The 16,617-nt window shown below is 35.8% G+C and overlaps 1 protein-coding gene and 2 long non-coding RNA genes across 4 annotated transcripts in view; 2 read left to right on the forward strand and 1 right to left on the reverse strand.

The window, feature by feature from the left end:
- The window catches only part of LOC309475586 (uncharacterized protein), a 388,909-nt gene that overhangs the window by 230,049 nt on the left and 142,243 nt on the right, over window positions 1-16,617 (forward strand). The window lies entirely within an intron of this gene.
- Window positions 3,231-16,614, forward strand: LOC309475716. 2 transcript variants are annotated; one of them, XR_014197805.1, is made up of 3 exons: window positions 3,231-3,346; window positions 13,933-14,042; window positions 16,581-16,614. It is a non-coding gene; the product is annotated as an uncharacterized lncRNA (long non-coding RNA). The 2 variants fall into 2 exon arrangements; XR_014197806.1 differs by lacking the exon at window positions 3,231-3,346 and adding an exon at window positions 8,206-8,218.
- LOC309475691 lies at window positions 3,823-8,202 on the reverse strand. Its single transcript, XR_014197771.1, has 2 exons — window positions 6,904-8,202; window positions 3,823-4,932 (listed from the first exon to the last, which is right to left on the reverse strand). It is a non-coding gene; the product is annotated as an uncharacterized lncRNA (long non-coding RNA).

A 16,617-nucleotide genomic window follows, 5' to 3' on the forward strand; every position in this document is an offset into this window, starting at 1 on the left:
CACACACACACACACACACACACACACACACACACACACACACACACACACACACACACACACACACACACACACACACACACACACACACACACACACACACACACACACACACACACACACACACACACACACACACACACACACACACACACACACACACACGGCTCCTTTACTTTTTGACACACATACATTAGAGGCGAGCTCCCCATGTTTTGAGACAGTGTGAGGTCATTCAGGAATGACTATATGAATTCTTTAAAGTGAAATACTTGGTTCGGTAGATTTTATAAGCATTTCATTTATATACTTTTAAAAGAACAGAATATTTTTCAACCTTAGTAAAATTATTTTATAACCATTTCATTTATACACTTTTAAAGAACAGTATGTTTTCAACCTTATTTATTTAGATTATATCAATTATATAAAGGATAGAATGTTTTATGTAAGATGATTTAATTTTTATCTGAAACTAAAATAATTGGTTTTAGTAAGATTTTTATTTTATATTCTTTTATTCAGCTAAAACAATTGGATCAATAAGATATTTATATACTTTTAAAACTGAATGTTTTCAAGCTTAGTTTAACTATTTTAGATTATATCATTTATATTCTATAAATTAGACAAAGGATAGAATATAAAGGATAGAATGTGTTTGTGTGACATACACTTCACAGTTTCACAGTGATCGAACAGCACATGTTCAGATGTCAGTGCCCGATGCTCTGGAATGCGAGGGTGGGTGGCGATGCCGGGGACGCCTGACACCATATAACCAGACACACACACATATAACATGACACCGGCCGTCAAAACATCTGTTCTATTTAAATAGGTCAAAAATATCCTTCAAAATATGATTTAGGACTAGCTAGGTCACCCGGGCAAAAGCAACTGTCAAACCACATGATCGATAGGGCAAAGGTTAATCCCATGACCTCATAAAGGAAGTTCAACCCATCAATCATAAAGGTCACCGGAAGTTCAACCTGTCAAAAGGTCAAAGGTCAAAGTCATTAATCATTTTGACACTTGCCGTCTGATACATACTACTTCTATAGGATTTAATGTACCATATCAGTCTAAGAATAAGAAGGTTAAATGGTATGTTTAGCATAAGGATGATACATACTGAAGCTTATGTTTTAAAAATAAATAAATAAATAAATAAATAAATAAATACATACATACATACATACATACATACATACTAAATAAATAAATATTTTGCTGTAGAATCCAAGGAGGATTACTGTTCACACTGTGGATGTAAGGAACTTAAGTCCAAAATCAACATTGTTTGGGTAAGTATACTGAGTTCAGAAGAAGCAAGAATACCATAGCAGTACAATAATTAATGTGTTTACTTTTTAAATGGTACATTTATCTTTATTTTTAAGATACAATGTGAACAGTGCCAAAGATGGTACCACACATGCTGCCTTGGACTATCACCAGATAGTCCTGGAAAAGATGCACAATGGTTGTGCTCACTGTGTTCCAGTTTAACAGTTGAATCAAACACCATTTTTTAAATTGTATTTGTGTCTTACATTAAGAATAGTTGAAGTTGGTTAAACTTTTTTCATTAAAGAATATCTGCAGAAGTTTCTCCTTTATTCTCCTTGTTGCAATATTACCACTCTATATCTTTATTTTGTGGACTTTATAACAAAAAATTTAACTTGAATCTTTACAATAAGGGTGTTGCTTATTTATAACGTTTAAAGCATGATAAAGCTAAAACCTTTACAGTTTTTTTAATGAAAAATAAAATGTGTTGTACCAGGAACAGCAGTTCTAATTCCTACTTTTGCCTAATACATTTATCAAAATTACTTTAGTTGAGTTGTGTTGTGGCAAATTCAAAGTCCTTTGACTTTGACTTTTTGATGTCAAAGAAATTTCTCAGAGTTGAAGTTCCAGGTCAAAAGAATTAACTTTATTGTATAAACAACAAAGTGAGATACCAGCTGGCCATCTGGACATCTAAAGTTACCATTCCCAGTCCTCATGTCTTATACCTTTTTCTTATCGCTATGGGCACCCTCATATCTATCTCTTCTTTTTTGCCACTCGTTGTGTCCTTGCCACCATTAAAAACATCTTTCCCTAGGCCTTCTTCTATTGGTGGAACATCTCAAAAACATCTTATATAACACATTCTTCTTCCAGTGCCTCCCAAAACCTGCCTACAGGTTTTTTGGGGTACTTTTCCATTCTCTTATCCTTGTGACCTATTTTCTGCTTGGTATTACTGCATAAAGACTTTTACACTAAGAATGTACTACAACCTGTACGTACAGTAAGGGAGGTATTGTGAAAATGTCACCTGTAGTAAGTCAGTCAGGTCTCTAGGAATGTACCACAACCTTTGAAACATGAAAAAAAAAAAAAAAAAAAAAACTTGAAGTGAATTATAGTAATAACTTCATATTAATATTTGTGTATACAGTAAGGGAGCTATGGTCAAAATTTCACCTGTAGTAAGTCAGTCTGGTCACTAGGGAATTACTGCAACCTTTGAAACATGAAAAAAAAAAAACTTTAGTTGAATTACAGTAATATGTTCTTGTCAATATCCGTGTCCTGTAATTACATAAGGGAGGTATAGTTAAAATTTGACCTGTAGTAAGTCAGTCAGGTCAATAGAGAATAACTACAACCTTTGAAACATGAAAAAACACATTTTAAGTGAATTACAGTAATATTTTCATATCAATATTTGTGTACTGTACATACAGTATGGGAGGTATAGTTAAATTGTCACCTGTAGTAAGTCAGTCTGGTCACTAGGGAATTACTACAACATTTGAAACGTAAAAAAAAAAAAAAAAAAAACCTTTTTAAGTGAATTACAGTAATATTTTCATATCAATATTTGTGTACTGTAGGTACAATAAGGGAGGTATTGTGAAAATTTCACCTGTAGCAAGTCAGTCTGGTCACTAGGGAATTAATTATTACAACCTTTGAAACATGAAAAAACACTTTAGGTGATTTACAGTAATATTTTCGTATCAATATTTGTGTACTGTACATACAATAAGGGAGGTATAGTTAAAATGTCACCTGTAGTAAGTCAGTCTGGTCACTATAGGAATTACTACAACATTTGAAACATGAAAAACCATTAACTATTGGACTTCGGTTTGCACTGTGAGCTGAATTTGCAGACGGTCCCTAAAGCAGCCTATGAATATGCAGCGAATATCGAACATAAAAGTAACTTGACCCCGGCCCGCTAGCGGAGCGCAGTCGCTGCAGTGGATAAGCATGTGTTTTGGCAACGCGCGCCCAGAACCGATCACCCTACTGACCTTCTATGGAAAATGAAGACGTAAGATTGGCTGCCATTGCTGATAATCGTTCTCAAAGTCTAGAAACACACGCGCAGTTGATGACGCAGAATCTTTTCACAGAGACTGCAGAGTCTGTTTTAGAAAAGTGCCATATGACAAGTGACAAGCTACAAGCGCAAAAGACAGAAAAAGCACTGAAAGTGTTTCAAATCTCTTCTTATTGCACAAGACCCCAGCTAACATGAGTCCAGCGGGCCAGTGGCGGACCACCGGTGGCAAAGTTGGCGGCCCACCGGCGGACGCCGCCGGCGGATCACTGGCGTTTTGCTCATCGTTATTCTAGCGGACCTCCAGCGGCAGCCGCCGCTTTCCCGACGGTGGTCCGCTATCGTGCCGCTGGTTTATAATAAGTGTTTTCTGGCGGACCACGGTCGGTCCACGGTTTATAATCAGTTACTCATGCTAACCAAAATTCACTATAATGGATAAAAAAAGCAATGTACACCAGTCTCAATAGCAGTTGCAAATTAATTTTTATTAAATTAATTTTCAGTGAACAGATGAAATGGATACATTTGCATTACATTTATCAGATTCTTTTATCCAATGTGACTATTAGTCAAGGACATTATAGGATAAGTTGTACCCTTATGAAAATTAACCATGGTTTTACCACAGCATTTGCAGTAAAACCATAGTTGCTAACAAAATGAACCATGCTTTCACAACAACCAAGGTTTAAAAACATACGTTTATAGTCATGATTACCATAATTTTACAGCAATTATTACAGCAATATTACTAGTTGAACCATGGTTTGAAAAATAAATAAATAAATAAATAAATAACATGGTTGGTACAGTTGTACCATAGTAAAACCATATAGTGCTTTTCACAATACAAATTGTTTCATAGCAGCTTTACAAAAAATGCATGTTCAAGGTTATACAATCGCGAAATATCCTTTAATCAGCCAGAGGCGACTGCTATTCACTGGAGAGCATCTTTTGGCAACAAAGTAATGTCCATAAGATAATCCAAGTCATGAGTTTAAAGTCCTAATTGCTATCCTTCAAAGGGTTGCAGATTTTTAACCCGCTATTCTTACAATGTTGGTAATATGTTAGAACAATGTTTACTCTTTCTCTTAGTTACGTGTACTGAGATATTCCTGTTTATTTGTCAGCAAAACTGTCATGCAAACCTTCCCTTCCCTTCCCCGGTTCCACAGAAAAGGCTTAAGATAGTCCCTGACTAAAATGCATTTTTGAACTGTCTTAACTGGAAGCAACTTGCACTGACATATCTTAAAATATTTCAGGGCCATTGTTTTGTCTCAATATGCACACCAGTAATGTTTTTTTTTCCTTCTTTTTTTCTGAAGTACATTTAAAAAAGCTACTTAAATATCCTAATTTAACTAAGGCCTAATCCTGGCTTAATCTAAGCCCTGTGTGTGAAACTGGGCCAATGCAATGTAAGGATAATATCTGGCAGTTTTGTGTCCATCGATAGTTGTCACCATCTGAAGTCTTTTTGAGTCTTGGTGTCATTTGAAGTCTTCACGAGTGAGGCTGGATCCACACTAGAGCTGCTGTAATCTCTAGTGAACTTGCTGAGCATCCTGAGATAGAAACAGGGAAGCAACAGGAGAAAGATTAGCATTGCTGCTGTCATATTATTTTAGGCAAAAGATGATCATGTGCACTTTTTATTATTTCATCACATATAACTGTAGTGCAAGATTATGAGATGTGTAAATTGAATGCTTGGCTACAGAGATGTGTCTTTAATCTAGATTTAAATTAGGATCATGTTTCTGGGCCCGAAACATATCAGGAAGGATATTCTAGAGTTATTCCCTTACATTCTATTGAATTAATAGGAAATCGTCAGATTTTAATGAGAAAACATGACCTAACGAGTCAGCATTTTTATATTTGAATACTATACATTCTCACAATGCAAACGTCCTAAACATTTCTGAGTATTTGTAATGTTGAAAACAGTTGTGCTGATTAATATTTTTTTTGTAAACCAGTGTAACATTTTAATCCACTTTCTTTTTTCTCTCTCCAGGATTGTTAAATATAGACCCAACATATATAAATGGTAGTTTACACTACTATTCAAAAGTTTGGGTTCAATAGAATGATTATTTTTATAAGAATAGAAAATAAATATTTTTATTCAGCAAGGATGCATTAAATTGACCAAGAGAGAGAGAGTAAAGATTTTTCAAAAAAATGCTTTTTTTCCCTTTCTATTCATCAAATAATCCTGAAAAACACAAAAATGTGAAGCAGCACAACTGATTTCAAAACTGATAATAATCATAAACGTTTCATCAATTCATTTTCCATAGAAAACAGTTATTTAAATGTTTGAATATTATTTCACAATATTATTGTTTTTACTGTATTTTTTATTAAATAAATGCAGTCTTGGTGAGCATAAGAGACTTCTTTCAAAATATTTTTTTTTACCAACAACATTAGTGTATGTTTGAAGTTTTAGTTTAGTTCCTTTATTGTCCACAAGTGGAAATTTGTCTTTGGCTTGGTTTTACTTACTAGTCATATGGGTGATAGCGCCTCAGAGATGATGATCAGCTCAACTCTGCAATGGTGCAGGGCATCAGCATGGAAGGATCTAGGAACACAACTAACCATTTGCCACAGAGCCAACAATATTATTATATAATGACAGGTTTATTAAAAGGACAGAAGCTACAACAGAAGTGAAATGCAGAAAAGAGAAAGAACAGACAATGATTTCTTAATTAGGATAACAAAATGTATGTTTTTAGGTTTACTTTTTCATTGTGTTGTGTTCAAAACCCTATAACACTTGTGGTGTTCCCGGTCAAAAATAACTGGTCTACAAAAAATAGCTTATAAATCACTTGTTATGCTATATTATCACCCAATTCTGGATTCAATATTTTTGTCAACTTGTTTTCTTTCAGTTACGACTGTTTTTATATTTCTATTTGCATCTGATTAATCGTGGGCCTAATTTTTCTGAGAGTAGGCATTTATGAATAATTTTGAAAATATTAAGTAAAATATGAACATGTTCATTATGTTCATGTACACATATGTGCATGTGTGCTTGCAAACATCGAGCCCTTGGACCTGAGCATGTGTGGATACATGCATACACACGCTACCCAAACACACACACACACACACACACACACACACACACACATTAAAACACAGAAACTATTTTGAATATTACACACATTCTTTTTCACAGAGAGAAACTTGATCCTACCCTGAACTGCATCTAATATTCATTTATCCATCTGACATTGATAAACACAAAACAAATCAAACTTCCTTTTGAAACATTAAAGTAGACTAGTTTGATCAACAGTGCAATGTTTTTCATATTTTATTTAATATTTCCAAAATTATTCATAAATGCCTACTCTCAGTTAAATGAGGCCCACGATTAATCAGATGGAAATAGAAATATAAAACCAGTCCTAATTGAAAGAGAACAAGTTGACAAAAAACCAATGAGATAACATTAACTAATATTTTCGGGAAAAAGAAAATCTTCTCTGTTATTTAATGAGCTTCCTCACCTCACCATGTGTTTCCCACTTCTCTGGCAGCAGCTTTCTTCAAAAATGTCGACATTTTGGAGCTTTCCTCTGTTGTAGATGGATTATTTGTGTTGCTGCTGAAATCACAGAACAATTTTTATCAATATTTGTTAACCGTTGAGCTAGTTTCAGCAATTTTTAAGTACTCCATGTAAGTGACGTCACCGATTAACAGTACGTTTACGTTAAATTAGCTTACGTCCAAGCAAAATCTTTACAAAACTATCAAAACCTCTCATCTACACATAAGATGTGATTAAAGGCCCAAACTTTCATAAACAAAAGCTCAAGCTATAGTTAGCCTACCTCTTCTGAAAACGGTTGAGATGCTAACGGACTTTTTCGAAGACACTAAACCATTTCTATGAAGTAAATATTCAACAGAAGCGTGTCAATTACAAGTAAGATAAGTGTCAAGAACAGTTGTGTGTATTATTTGTGTGATTTTAGAGGCTAAACTCACCTGAAAGCAGTGAAAACAACAGCGAGAGACGGAGTTTTGCTGACAGTTGCAGTAGTGCGGTGCGGACCCGCGCCGTTTCCTTGGCAACTCATCTCCACTCCAGTGTTTGAACCCGGCTCGAGTGTTCACGCGCACGCACATTAAAACGCGTCACAGTCACACACACAGCATTTACAAACATAAACATCTAGAATAAGAACCTTACTTGAATAAAAATCTCTTCATAAAATTATGAATTTAAAACTCATTTTGAAGTTATATGACCCATGCATAGGTGCAATTACCACTACTGCTCGTGATAGTGGGACAATTGTGGCTTTTTAAAAATAATTTAAATATTTTTGTTGTTGTTTTTACGAACACTCAAGCCCCATATTTCATTTGAACGCGTGCTAAAAATGCTCATAGGCAATATTTTTTATATCACCAACATTTTGCTTTTGATATTGCTGCAGCTATTAGGTCAGTTTCACCATTTTTTTATTCTGTGCTTTCAGATTCTTTTTAACTGTTAAATAAATAAATAAATATATATATATATATATATATATATATATATATACATTTATAAATTAAAGACGTCCTGTAAGCGCTCAGAAACACGTGGACCGACTATCGGCTTGCCACTGGTGTGCCGACGGTGGCCCAGCCGCGGAAAACCGCTGGTGGCGTGCCACCCAAAAAACGCTGGCAGACCGACGGGGTTTTCAGATTGGTCGGGTTGCCGATGGTGTGCCGCCGGAGGTCCGACCGTGTCAAACCGCTGACTTCGTGCCGCCCAAAAAACGCTGGTGGACCGCCAGGTCATTGTTAGCTGGGACAAGACTGCACGTAAGTTTGAATACTTCTCGATTACAGTGTTTTGGTGTAAGCGTGATTTAAATTCGAATTAGAGGCTGTTTTTATTCCGGAGGGATAGTTAACTTTTGAAAGACACGGATGGATATAGCCTATTTAAACAAAGGTTTATTGAAAAGTGTTACTGAAAACGAATAATGCGTTTCTTCTGAATGTCCCCCAAACCCCAATTTGCTCTTTCATTTTTGTCTGCGAAATCGAGCATGGCTATTTAAACCAGACCGTTAAGTTTTGGGTGTGTATGTTTGGTGACTAAATAGAATATTTTGGTTCACATAGTATAGCCTGTAACACTATAATAATGTTCATTAACATTAGTTAACTACATTTGTTAACATGAACTAATAATGAACACTACAGCATATATTAGTCTTAGTTAATTTCAACATAAATTTACTAATATATTATTAAAATAAAGAGTTGTATTTGTTAATGCACTGTGCTGTGAACTAACAAGAACAAACAGATCTACTGGCTATAACGTTAACAAAGATTAACAAATACAGTAACACATGTGTTGATTAAGGTTTAATGTAACTTTATACATTAAATAATGTGGACAAATTAACCTGATTGAAAAGTGTTACCAAATATGACCATGATAATTCACAATTAATCAATTATTTTATGAGCATTCAAAAATGATAAAATTATTTTAAGATTATGTACTCAAAGTAATGAACAAACGACACATGAAAAGGGACTCTAATTTATCCAGGTAATTAAAGGTTGAGCAAATATAAGTGTAAATCATGTAAAATTCAATAAAGTAATACATATGGGTTAAGTCTTTGTTATGCTTATTCCCTGCATTGCTAAATGTCTAGAGCCATGTGTTGTGCAGAGATGAAAGCAATTTAATTAATCTAACTGAATTTATATATAATGATATAATAAAATATAATATAATATATATATATATATTAGGGATGGGCATTTTTCAAAAATATTGCATTCGAATATTCGGGCTCATAAAATTCGAATATTCGAATATTCGTTTATTTAAATGACGTTTAACGAAAAATACGTTATTTTTTAAGGTATTTTTTTTTTTACGTTTTGGCACCATTTCTGAAGAAGCTTACGATTAGGCAATATACACAACAAGCTTACAACATGTGTTAAAGTTTTCTTTTAATTGAAAACATTAAACAGTAGGCCTATCGCTATGTGTAAACAAAAAAAATATAAGAACAAAAGGATATAAGCTCAAGCAGCGCGAACGGAAAAAAACGCCTAATAAAGCAGAGTAGCAGATTGCGCCAGTTATCGTACAGAACGTACTCACACACTCGAGTCAGCATATGATTATCGTGTTTATATTGTTTCACGTTTATGTTGAGAAAAACAATAATATCCACATGGAGGGACGCCGCGAGCAATTTATGCTCGAGTGAGAAAACGCGCTGCGCTGACAGACGTTTCAGAGAAACAAAGATAACGGTGTTCTAGTTCTAAGTTTCTAACAGCACCTTGCGTTTTCTGTTCTTAAACCTCTCTCTCAAAGAAAACTTAAAGGAAGAATATACCTCAAAATCATTTTACTATTAGATAAGTTATCATCTCGGATCACTCGCACTACAGCTGCGCGCTTACCTGCAGTCGTGATGCAGTGATAGACAGCTGTCTTTCCTCAGTCGACTGCTGTTTGGATTTCATGTGATTTCTCATTGTGGTGATGATATTATAATTCCAGATTAATTAATTAATTTGATCAAAAGTAATTCCATTTAGTAACCTCATTTTCGACTAGTAATTCCAAACTTCGCGAGGCAGACGACGACATTATGATAAAATACAAACAACTTGTTAAACATGTGCCACAGTGCCACCCAGTGCATTTAATTATAACTGCGAGTTAGTGCTTGGGATTTATCAGGGATTCACTGCATTTACGACCCGCAAACCCAGCTAACAAAAAGACGTCCCTAGAACGTCCCTGAACGTCCTCTGCGAACGTCCTCTGGACGTCTTCGTGTAGGGTTCTTTAAACGTTAGCAGGACGTCGCGGGGGACGTTCGCAGGACGTCGCGGGGGACTTTCGCAGGACGTTTGCAGGACCGCCGTGCGACGTCCCGAGGGACCTTAGTGGGACGTTTGGAAAAAATTCGGGGACCTTTACAGAACGTTCATTAGAAGTCCTTTTAACATCCTTTTTTATTTTATTTTACTTCTGGCTAACCAAAGAAAACAGACACGTTGTAAGGAACAAAGTATTTATTTGAACAATTGTAAAGGTGTTGTGCTCTTTCCGTGTGTGTGTGTGTGTGTCTTCAAACGCGCTGGCAGCTGTGTGTGTGTCTCGGTCGGTCAGCTGTGGGGTTAGTCCGTTGGCAATTATTCCCCCTGGCATCTAAAACAACAAAATTAACACATTCAGTAGTGTTATGATTTTATATGTCTATATATGAATATGTGAAATATAACGTCGTCTCATTTCAGCAACATTTAGCAGCTAACGTTAGTTTCGTAGTGTTAGCATAACGGTTAGCAGTGGTACACGGCGGACAACTTCAGCAAACGTTTTAAAAAGTAAAATTTTCATAATATGTAATGATGTATAGTGTTTACGATAACTAATGTATACTAATCTAAAAATTAAAAATACCTTTAAGACAGACGAAAGGGAAAACACAAGGCCGCGTCTGAGGAGGACCGTCAACTGTCACTACAGCTGAGCGTTGCCATGGAGACATGGATACATGCTGCGTGCATAATGAATGACGTCACTCGCTTAGGTGCATTTGATCATAGATAGGCTATGCATTTGATCGTAACTTGCTGGTGTGTGAGGCATATTCTGCCAAAATTATAGTGTGTAGCTATATGACACTTTTTTTTGTTATTTGAAATGCAATGTGCTATCAGTCTTAAGTGCAATAATTAGAATAATATTTTTCCTAAAATAACTTATTTTGAATAAAACCAGTCCTTCAATCGCCTGACCAACATTTTTACAGGTAGCCTAAATTAGGATACATTTGTCTTATCTGTGTTATTTTCCACTTTCTTTCCAGCATGTGCTATAAATAATATTTTTACTATAGTTTATTTTCAGTTATAAAACTATAACCTCAATCTGCAAAACAAAAACCATGTTTTTTAGATAAAATCCATTATCACAGTTAATTTAATGGATAAACAAATCCCCTTTTAAATCCAATATGGGTTTATATTTTAGTTTAATCAGTCATTTGTCTGAGTTGCAAGATGTCCGGTCTAATGATAAAAATCAAAGGCATGGGCGACTGGATTGTGTGTTGTCATGGAAATGGCATGTGAGGGAGACGTTCGCAAACTGGCACGGATAAATGTCCTCAGAACGTCCATCAGTGAACGTTCCAAAGCGGACCAGATGCGGACGTCCCCCGAAGGTCCGCTCGGGAACGTTCCAAAGCGGACCAAATGCGGACGTCCCCCGAAGGTCCGCTCGGGAACGTTCCAAAGTGGACCAAATGCGGACGTCCCCCGAAGGTCCGCTCGGGAACGTTACAAAGCGGACCAAATGCGGACGTCCTCCGAACGTCCGCTCGGGAACGTTACAAAGCGGACCTAATGCGGACCTAAGGGGACGTTCAAAACGTCCGGGGGACGTCCCCTGTTTGCTGGGAAGTATTTACGGCTTCATAAATTCGATAAAATTCGAATAGTATTTTATTTTTCGAATAATAATTACAGATCGAATATTCGAAAATTCGAATATTCGTGCACATCCCTAATATATATATATATATATATATATATATATATATATATATCATACTTGCCAACCTTGAGACCTCAGAATTCGGGAGATATTTAAAAGGACGCGGGGGGGGGGGGATTCCTTTAGAGTTAACACGGGTGAATCTGACTGCAGTAGATGTGAAAGATATGAATAAAGTTAATTCGGCCAGCGCTCATACCTGTGTTTACATCCTGTTTTCGGTTGAAGTCCAAAGTAGTCGATTGTCGACTAAAGGTGCATATGTTTAGTTACCTATGATCACGCGCGTGAACTCGACAATCGACTACTTTGGACTTCAACCGAAAACAGGATGTAAACAGGTATGAGCGCTGGCCGAATTAACTTCATTTTAACGGATGGTGTAGCAATATTGTTGTCCAGGTGGAAATCGGGAGAAATTCGGGAGAAAGGTCGGTCCGGGAGATTTTCGGGAGGGGCTTTGAAATTCGGGAGTCTCCCGGAAAAATCGGGAGGGTTGGCATGTATGATATATATATATATATATATATATAAATAAGCTTGCGCTCGATCAGACCAATGGAGGCATCCGACCAGCGCGGAAGGTCTTAACGTGTTACTGTTTTTTCTCGAGGCAAAGTATTTTTTGATTAAATGCAATGCATTTGAATATGTATTCTCTCGTTATTTCATCTGACTCCATAAATGAAAAGGTTTTAATGATATCTGTAGATCATTAATTATGAGCAAATGTTTGACAATTCCTTTTAACTCTTTAATGAAAAAATGTCAAAGTCAGTTAGAATAATCAAATATAACAATTTATTATGTCAGGTAAATGTATCATGCCAATTTCAAAGACAATCGATACAAAACATCAAATGCTCTGGAATAAAAAGAAGAGATGCAACCCAACATTAAGAAATACATGAGGCTGAGAGGTCTCAATAGTGCACGAGGAGGAGTTCAAATGTTAATTTCCAGAGAGGTAATTTGTCCTCTCAGGCTCTGGTCGCTCTTCAACCAGACTGTCCGGCATCTCCTAATTTCTCAATTCTTACATTCTTATATATATATTATATATGTATATGTATATATGAAGAGTTCAGATGCAAAAGCCTCTAAATGCCATTTGAAATTTTCCTATAGAATGATCATTTTTATCAAGCTTGTATATTTAAGTTCAGTAATTTCACTTAAATGATAATTAATAGGTAATCTTCATTGCAATTTAAGTGAAATTATTGAATTAAAATATACGAGCTTGATAAAAATGATCATTCTATAAGAAAATTTCAGATGGCATTTAGAGGCTTTTGCATCTGAACTCTTCATATATATATATATATATATATATATATATATATATAATATGTTGTGAGGAGATTGGGGCAAGTCTGTTAATCTGTTGTGTAACAACTGAGATAAACCGACATATAACTATTTGTTAAATTTAACAAATAAGCTTTAAAGCCCACTCTTTAGGAATGAAATATTCCCCCAAAAGAGATAAGAGAGCAGAAAAGGCCTCAGTCGCCAGGGCGACCATCAGATAATATGATTTTATTGCTCTGAAAAATGTGGTCATGTAATTATGATATGTGGTCATGTGAGGCCATAGGGGAGACAGAATCAGATCTTAAAACAGACATTTCCTGCATTAATTTATAGACAAACTGATCTATAAAAGAACATGCATCCCAGAACATTGTGTGAATGATTTACTGTCTTGTGTAGTGTCTTTTAATTATATTATTTTTTTGATACTGTGTATTTTACTACATCAAGTTAATTCTTTTAACTGATCCAAATATTCATAATCAATTATAACAAGTTATGATTGATTATTAATATTTCTTTAGAGCTAATTTGCTACAGTTGAAATATAATGATTGAAATGCAACCAATTTTGTTTTAAATAAATAGCTTTGTCTGAGTTTTTCATCATTTATCACTCTGAACTATCATGTTATTCATCTCAGTTACATATTGTCATCTCCAGGTCATACTGAATGGCGGATTGATCTGTTTGCACTGGCAGTTTAGCTGCATTATGTCAGCGGACCTGGGAAAAGACTGTTCCTCTGAGATGAGTCTTCCAGAGGAACAGAGGTACTTTTTTTTTTAGAACTTCCTATAAATGTTTTTAGATTATTGCAGGTTAAAAACAGCTTGACACTGGTCTAATATTTAATATACAGGAACATGTATCACAGATAAATATGATTATAATGTGGCCCTCTGGAATACTTGATCCTTTCCTAAGTCTGAAATTTTCTTAAAATGCTATTTCCTTCATCAATAGCAATGGAGTTTAACAGACCGCTCATCCAGCTAGTATTTCATGCTGGTGCTTGTTATATCCTAGGTTCACTCTGTCTCTGGTTTCAAACAATAAAGGATGCTTGCTTCTCAGCACTTTACTTCACATGGTTGTGCATCTCAATGACGTCACATTTACAGGACTCTCAATTCAACCATATCTGTATATAACATCCTGCTGACCATATTGTAACATCCTCCTTTTTTTAAACACAACTATGGTCACTGTATGCAAAAAAACTTTGTGAACAACATCACGTTTGCTGGTGTCTGGACTGTTCTGTGTTTCGTGTCCAAGTGAACTCTTACTTGTTCTTCTTCCTAAAGACCTTTTGCTCCTCTATTGTAGTGGTAGGCCTGTTTGCATTGGTTGCCTTTTACTGCAAGTTCCTTGTTTTCCACACCTGGCTGCAGGAGACTGTCTTGTGTCTGCAGTGATGCTTGAGTCTTTGTACAGGACTGGCATTGAATCTGGCACTTGAATACTGCATGCTCAGCTTTGCCATTGTTTTTCAGATATGCTGGAGATGATGTTATCATGTTACATGCCTGAATTCCCAAGCTGTGCTGAACTGTTTGAATTCTTGTTGGTACTACCGTGGCCTGTTATCAGAGATCACTGTGTCTGGAATCCCATGGGCCTTTTAACTTTTATATCACTTCCAGAAATGCGCCACATATGGTTTGTAAAAATTGCATTCACACTTTGTTCACACTTGCTAAATCGGATTTCAATCGGATATGCACAAAAATCGAATTTGGACTGCCAGTCTGAACATACCCTGATGTGTTGCATGAATTCTCTCCATGATTTCTGTTGAAACGAGAGCAACTTTGCTTGTATTCCTGCTCTCTATCCTCTGAAAATCACACCATGTTACATCACCTCAACATTAGGTTTCTCTTTAGAAACTTTAGGTTTCTTTTCTGGCCATCTCTGAAGTATCACTTGTTGTAATATCTGAAATATCTTCTTAGCCCTTTCTGTCTATCTCTTGTAGACTTCCTTGAACTGGAACAGGTTAAAGATCCATCTGCAGCATACTCTTACACTAAATACACTAAATATACTCATACACTAAATACGCTCTGCTGAGGGTGTCTGCTAGGTGCATTAGTCAACCCGGAACTTAGACAACATTGTTGTCATATCACTGATGTCTCAGAAACAGAATTTCCAGGCATTCTTTTGCTATTTTAGCATACCCCTTTTCCGCAGGCATAAGTGCTCTGCTACAAAAAGCAACTGGATGTCCTGCCAGTAGAAGTGCTCCATCCAATCCTGTTTCAGAGGAGTAGCACTGAAGAACTAGGTCTTCTTCTGGATTGTAGCACTTCAAAACAGGTGCTGTGGCAATAATTTGTTTAAATTTATTGAATTATTCTTCCTGTACATCAGTTCACTCCCAAACCTGTCAGTTGTCTTAATGTGTCGCAGCTGTCTGATAAGTGTGCAAAACATTTTGACAGATAGAGCTTTCCATTTACCTCACTTGTTTGACCATCTCAAAGACGTCACATACACAGGATTCTCTCAATTCAACCATTCATGGTCTGTCACATCCTGCTGACCATATTAACATATTTAACAGTGCTTTATTCATGTCTCTCGTGCTACGGCAAGGACTTGCTCTCTCGTTTCATACAAACGAAACTGCGCAATCTTGCGTCTCAGTTGTCGATTATTGAAAATGAAATCCGAAGAAAGACTTCAGTATTAATAGTAAAGTAATATTGTTGTGGTGCTCATGTTGATTATTTCTTTGTACATTGTAAAGGATTATAACATAATAAACAGGTCAAATTGTGAAAATTGACTCAAATCAGTATTTCATGTCCACTTTATTATTAATTTGGTGAAAAGCCATGTAATAAGAAGTATGACTGTATACTATCTCTTAAAAGGTTTGTTTTGTTGTTTGAACTTATTCCTTTGTCTTGGCTTGCTCCTTGTTTGGAACTGTTTTTCTTTCGATTTGAGTTTCGAGCTTCAAATAATTTCAATATTTTCTATTTCAATTAAATATTATGTCAATATTCATTGTCAATGTTTTGTGTTCTCCGCTTCACGTTGGGGTTTATTCTGCGATAACAACCAGCTGGATGTAGTGCATAGTAAATGTAAATAATGTGGAAACTTTAATAACATGCAAACATATAAAAATATACATGGCAAACAGGGCTGAGGAACCAGCGCATCACTTGACTTTACCAGTTTATATTCCAATGTAGCTGACCTGATCAGTTTTTTAGGATGAAGTCTCAGTTCAGTTCATCAGTAAAGTTTTTTTTTTGTTTTTTTTTTGTTATTGTTATTTGTGTCATTAGAGAAAGATCAGGCTCACATGTGTCCAGCTCAGTGAGT

Source organism: Leuciscus leuciscus, assembly GCF_965113295.1.
Source record: "Leuciscus leuciscus genome assembly, chromosome: 15".
Lineage (NCBI taxonomy): Eukaryota > Metazoa > Chordata > Actinopteri > Cypriniformes > Leuciscidae > Leuciscus > Leuciscus leuciscus.